This window comes from Electrona antarctica, assembly GCF_951216825.1.
Source record: "Electrona antarctica genome assembly, chromosome: 16".
In the NCBI taxonomy this organism is placed as follows: domain Eukaryota; kingdom Metazoa; phylum Chordata; class Actinopteri; order Myctophiformes; family Myctophidae; genus Electrona; species Electrona antarctica.
Window position 1 is genome coordinate 45,484,153 of NC_136797.1, and position 6,135 is coordinate 45,490,287.

The 6,135-nt window shown below is 41.6% G+C and overlaps 1 long non-coding RNA gene across 1 annotated transcript; it reads left to right on the forward strand.

Moving 5' to 3' along the window:
* The first annotated feature begins 1,183 nt into the window (after positions 1-1,183).
* LOC306940110 lies at positions 1,184-5,809 on the forward strand. The gene is made up of 8 exons (XR_013791975.1): positions 1,184-1,350; positions 1,521-1,598; positions 1,780-1,891; positions 2,153-2,234; positions 2,395-2,529; positions 2,794-2,951; positions 3,460-3,569; positions 4,738-5,809. It is a non-coding gene; the product is annotated as an uncharacterized lncRNA (long non-coding RNA).
* The last annotated feature ends 326 nt before the right edge of the window (positions 5,810-6,135 follow it).

A 6,135-nucleotide genomic window follows, 5' to 3' on the forward strand; every position in this document is an offset into this window, starting at 1 on the left:
AACGCAGCATGCTGCAACCAAACACTGAATGCTGCCTTCAGTGACTGACACAGTGAGGGGAGTGGCAGTTCAGGAAGTGACATCATATTCTTTATACTGATCTGACTGACTGATCATTGACATGTTTGGTTACCATTTTTAACTGGGTTACCCCTCCGATTGCAAATATTATAGTAGTTAGTTAGTTTCTAATAGTATTTCATATTTTATCACCTTGTTTATTAGTGATTGCTTGAAAGTTTCCAGAGTGTCAACCAGTTGCTGATGATATTGTGACATCAAATGATGCACCATGAAAGCATAGGATTGGCACAAATCTTCCATGAGACCTTTTGTGTTATGGAAGGTATTGGATAGTGTCTTAACAGTTAAGGGGAGATATGGACAAAATCAAAATGGTACCACATTATGATGATTGTGGTGGTCATCTGGCCTAAGGCAACACATGGTGCGAGGGAAGGATAAAGTATAGAAAAGTAGGAAAAACAAGAAGAAAATAACTGAATGGCCTTTGTCAAGGTCAAATCTGTTGTGCAGTCAACTTGTTGGATTGGTGCTTCCAGTGGGAAAAAAATAAGGAGTTTCCAGTTATGGTGTCAAATAGAAATTATATATATAAAAAGTTATGTGAGTCTGTGACTGTTCTTTAGTGGAAAATGCAGTGATGAAAATGTTATAAGATGGTCTGTCATATCCCTTCATTCAGGCCAAGAAAAGCTATGGCATCCAATTTGAAAATTAAAAAAAAGTTTTCTCAAAACAAAGTTCTTGCAATGTTGTGGTCAGTTGAATGTGTTCAATTCCCTCTGCTCTTAGTAGCAGGTCATTATTGGCATGATCATCGCTGACAGGCCTGGTTATCCATGTTGTTATTGAAAGTGTGTTATACTTATGCAGTCTTTGCGCCTGTGTTTTATGTAGCCAAAATACAAAACTGGTGTTGCCGTTAATACAATCTCCGTTGGTAGGTCTGGTTGGTGTCAGTGAATGTTTGAGAGTGTATGTAGGATATGTATCCCAGTAATTGCAGTGATCTGTAGTTGCCAATGAGTTTACAGACATGTATTCATGTTTTTCTTTTTTTTATGCTAAGGTTTTCTCAAAGGGATGTGTGTATGTGTGTGTATATGTGTGTGTGCCCATTTTTGCTTTTGAAAACTGGTGTAACTTTTCCTTAATTCCAGAAATGGCAGAAATAAAAGTTGGCTAAGGTCCTGCAGCTCCAACGCCCTGATTGGGTGTAGACCTTCATAGCACCATGGCACAACTTCCCAGAGGAACTGTTGCAGTCTTTGGACACCGGAGAAACATCAAATGGGAATTCAGGAAGATTGTGGTGAAATTATGAATGTGAGTTCCTGCTTAGGAAGAACTAAGCAGACTAAGCAGAACTAAGCAGGAAGAACACAACTGTATGCAGCTGAACTTGTATTTCCCTCAACCTGAAATACAATACATTTATGTTGATGGTGATGAGCAGTTTTAAAATCTTAATGATGCTTGTTTTATTATTTTGTTAGTTTCTTATTCAGAGAGTCCTGTTTTCTGCAAAACGTCTACCCATCAGCGCTGGCATCAACCCTGGGGTTTCTGGAGAGGTGTGTATTTTTGTGTTTGCTTTAGCCTGCACTAAAAGAAAGTAGCACTGCCTAATCTAAATCTTTTCCATTAGAAGTTGCCTTAAATGAACATCTTCAATTAAAAATATATTTTTCTTTGTTTTATAATATATATATATATATATATATATATAATACTGTTTTTATTCTATTTCCGCAGGTGTCTGTTCTCCATCAACCCAGAGAAGGAGAGCACATCGTATCTATAGTTGTGAATCCTAGGTATACCTTGATTCACTCTCGGACCATGAGTAGTGAGATTGTTGATTATGGTAAGATTCATAGTGTCCACGCATGAATCTTACCGTGTCCACGCACGCACGCGGCGAGTGTGCGTGCGTGGACACACACACACACACACACACACAGTACTTAGATACACACACACACACACACACACACACACACACACACACACACACACACACACACACACACACACACAGTACTTAGATATACACACACACACACACACACACACACACAGTACTTAGATATACACACATTAATAATTTGAAATTCTATTTTATCAGGTCAACCCAGATGGTGGAGAAGACGACCAAAGACCAGGAACCTTTGAGTAACATGATCTTCGAATATGGGCTTTTAAAACAAGTAAGCTTAAACATTCAGTACGCATTTCATAGACACACATACACCACCCTCCAGTCTTTATTATTTTTTAATTGCTTTATATAATCTACATTAGTTTATTTTCTTTACATGGCTGTATTATAATCTAAAGATTTTCTTCATTGTCCTTGTGTGTCTGCAGATGCATGTTCTTGATCAACCCAGAGAAAGGCACTAAAGTGGAAAGCAAAACAAATCACGACTTGGTGTGAATCCTAGGGTGTCTACCATGATCCAGTTTCTTTCGGACCATGACTGGGGCGTGATCTTGAATATGGTAAGAATTTTGGCCACGCACGCACGTGTTATTCGGTGCATTATCCTGGTGGCTTTCTTTCACATGTCCTCTCGGTTATGAGGGAACACGCATGCGCTTAAGACACTACACCCCAAAGAGACCCAGCTATGACCTGTGGTCCTGCACTGCTACCTATTGACCAAGGTTATTGTGATTTTGTTGGAAAATGAAACACAGAACATAAACTTGTAATAATAACAGTAATTCAATCCTAACTTATTTATTTTCCCCTCACATTTGTAGAGCGGTAACACAGCTCACCAGAAGGGTGGATGCCGTCAAGGAGTTGTCCAGCACCGTCAAGGAGAGCTTTTCAGGGGTGACAGAGGCTGGACAGGATGGAGGCATCCATCCTGCAAACGCCTCCTCCTGCCAGCCAAAAGATTCCCCAAGAGCTGTCTGTATGTACTTAATCTACCTATTTATCTTCAACAGAGCCCCCCCCCCAACAGTACAACTCTAGAACCCCTTGTATAGAACCCCTTGTATAAATGTATGGCTGTGACCCTACCCAGTTCACTGTCTCTGCATTCTATGTATGTTTACCTTGCTTACTGTAAATCGCTCTTGATAAAGTGTGCTAAATGCCTAAATTGTAGATTAGTGTTGATTTGATACGGTTAAAAATAACAGATGGCACAATGACCAAATATTGACAAATGTAATATTGGTGTGATTTGTGTTATTTTTTTGTTAAATAGGTTGGTTTTCTATTCAAATGGTAATCATGTCTGTAGTGTTTGCTAAATAATAGGGGTCTCCCTGTCTCTATAGCTAGCTCGTCAGAGTACCCCCATTTAGTTTGACAGTTTACATTTTGTCTGCTAATTTCTATCACCATCCTTTTGAGATGCCTTAATATAATACATTTAGAGATCATAATGTGGTATTTGTGTTGTCATTCACTAGAAGCCTGTAACAGGGCTTTTGAAAGCCTCAAGACAACCACACGAATTGAGCTGGCCGGGACATTGGAGGATGTGAAGAGGAGGAAGGCTCTCACTAGCCGGAGGGATCGGGTGAGCTATTGACCTGCTCTTACTGACATGTGAAATGTCAGAACCTGATGTCTCCCTTTTGACTGATACCTGTCCATTTAAACTCTAGACGGGCCTGCCCCAAAGTTATTAGTGCAGCTGCGCCCGGCAACTAGAGTTCAACAGGCCTGAATTAAGGCCTATCAAACCCTGTACACAAGAGAATGTCCCCGCTACCACCCTTAGATCTCCATATATGGAGCTGACCTGTTCTGACATTCCATATGTTGATCTGACATCATCAAACACTGTACACTCAAGACATGCTCCTTATAGTCCGGCAGCCACGGTTATGGCTATGGGGTGGGAAATTTGGTATACTTTTTTTTTTATTGGCCTAAAATATTGTCTATATACTGCTGACCGGCTGTCACTATTGGGCAATTTTTTTTATAGGGGTTTCTTGTGACCCTACCATTAACATCCTATGGCAGGCAGAAATGTCAAAAATGATCTTTATGCTTTAAGTAGCATGTGACATGTCAAACTATGGGGTTTTCATGATTCTGAATCCATTCCAAGCATTAGTTTGAGGTCAGCACATTTTGGGCTAGTGGCTATGGCTGCTTTTAGCCCAAGGAGTGTTTTTTGTGCAAAACTAATGCTTGGAATGGATTCAGAATAATAAACCCCCTAGTTTGACATGTCGCATGCTACTTAAAGCAAAAGGAAAGTTTGAAATTTTTGCATGCCATAGGATGTTAATTTTAAACTAAAGAAGCCTGTCGGCTGCCGGACTATTAGGCTATATGGCCAGTACAGAATTCATTCCTTGTTGATCTGACCCTTCCATGCCAAAGCGCCAGTGCTCACCCAGCAGTCTACCGTCAACAAGTGCACACATCCGCCTCTTAGGTGTCTTACTGGTTTATTTAAGCCAAGGGATATAACAGTGAGGTGGTCATTACAGAGAAATCTGCTGCAGGACATGAAGCAGAGGGGTCATACACAAAGGGGTAGAATGTTTGGAGATGTGTGTAGTTGCCAATGACATAATAGCGTTGTCCCGATTTCTTTCACACTGAGTAAAAGTACTTAATTGTTAGTACTCGCCAATACCGAGTACCGATACGAGTACTTTTTATTTTCATTGAGTAACCACTTAATTTACCCCCTTTTTCTCCAATTTAATTTCATATGCCTACAACAGTTGGCGGGGTGTGGAGCCCAAGGAGACCCGCATGAGGGTTCATTCTGGACTCTTTACCCTGAGATCCCCCCCCTGCTCCAGAGGGGTGTGGAGCCCAAGGAGACCCGCATGAGGGTTCAGTCTGGACTCTTTACCCTGAGACCCCCCCCCCCTGCTCCAGAGGGGTGTGGAGCCCAGGGAGACCCGCATGAGGGTTCATTCTGGACTCTTTACCCTGAGATCCCCCCCTGCTCCAGAGGGGTGTGGAGCCCAAGGAGACCCGCATGAGGGTTCATTCTGGACTCTTTACCCTCAAACGTCTGTACATAAAAGAGGCCCTGGAGGGTGAAGCGGAAGGGACTGGAGGAGTGTGAGTGCGTGAGTGTGAGAGGCATGAATTCCGTTTGTGTCCGAGCATAGGCATGGTAACGCCCCGCCTGCCTGTGATTGGCCTACCAACACTGCCTGTCTTGACTGTCCTCCGAGGTGGATATGCTGGATAGTCTGAGGCGAGGTTACTCCGTGGTGGGAAATAATACAAGTAGTATGGTATGACACAAGAGAAAGCTAACTTGTACGTTTTATTTTTGTAGAAAAGGCAAACTAATATTGTTTATGCCGTTTGCTTTGATGGAATAATTGATTGAACATGCACGCCATGATTTGATTTGGGTAGTAGGCTACAACACACGTGTTATTCAATCAAAGCAAACGGCATAAACAAAATTAGTTTGCCTCTTCTACAAATTTGTAGCCTATTATTTATTTCTCAATCTCACCACGGAGTAATTAACCTCGCGTCTCCGAGGACAGTCAAGACGGGCAGTGTCGGTAGACCAATCACAGGCAGGCGGGGCGTTACCATGCCTCAGCCATGCCTATGCTCTGACACAAACGGAATTCACGCGTGTGAGAGTGGTTTCCCCTCATCTGCTCCTCACCCTGACTCCCGTCGTCTGTGCGCCATCCTGTGTGTTCTTGTTCTTGTCCTGTTCAGACAAACTGTGAGACCATGTCCTGGCTACAATACTTTGTTGTCAAGCTGCCTTTTTTTGTTTTAACATTTATCTAAATGTTTAAACCTTCATTGTATTGTTTCTAGAGTGACTTTTTCAACCTAGGTTCATGTTTTAGGTTATTAGAGAAAGTAAAAGATTAATGTAATTTTTTTTCTGCTCCTTTTCATTTTAGGGATTTTAGCTGACATGGGGCTAAATATGTATTTTTTCACATTTTTATAGCGATTTATTTTTTTATTATTTACTATAGTCTTACTAGACTCCAAGAAATTACATCTGGCCACAAAAGATCACAGGATCTACTGAATGTGTCAAACGTACATGACACACAGTGTGGCTTCCTCCCAGTAGGCTATACCTTCACATTCAGTAGATCCTGTGATCTTTTGTGGCCAGATAT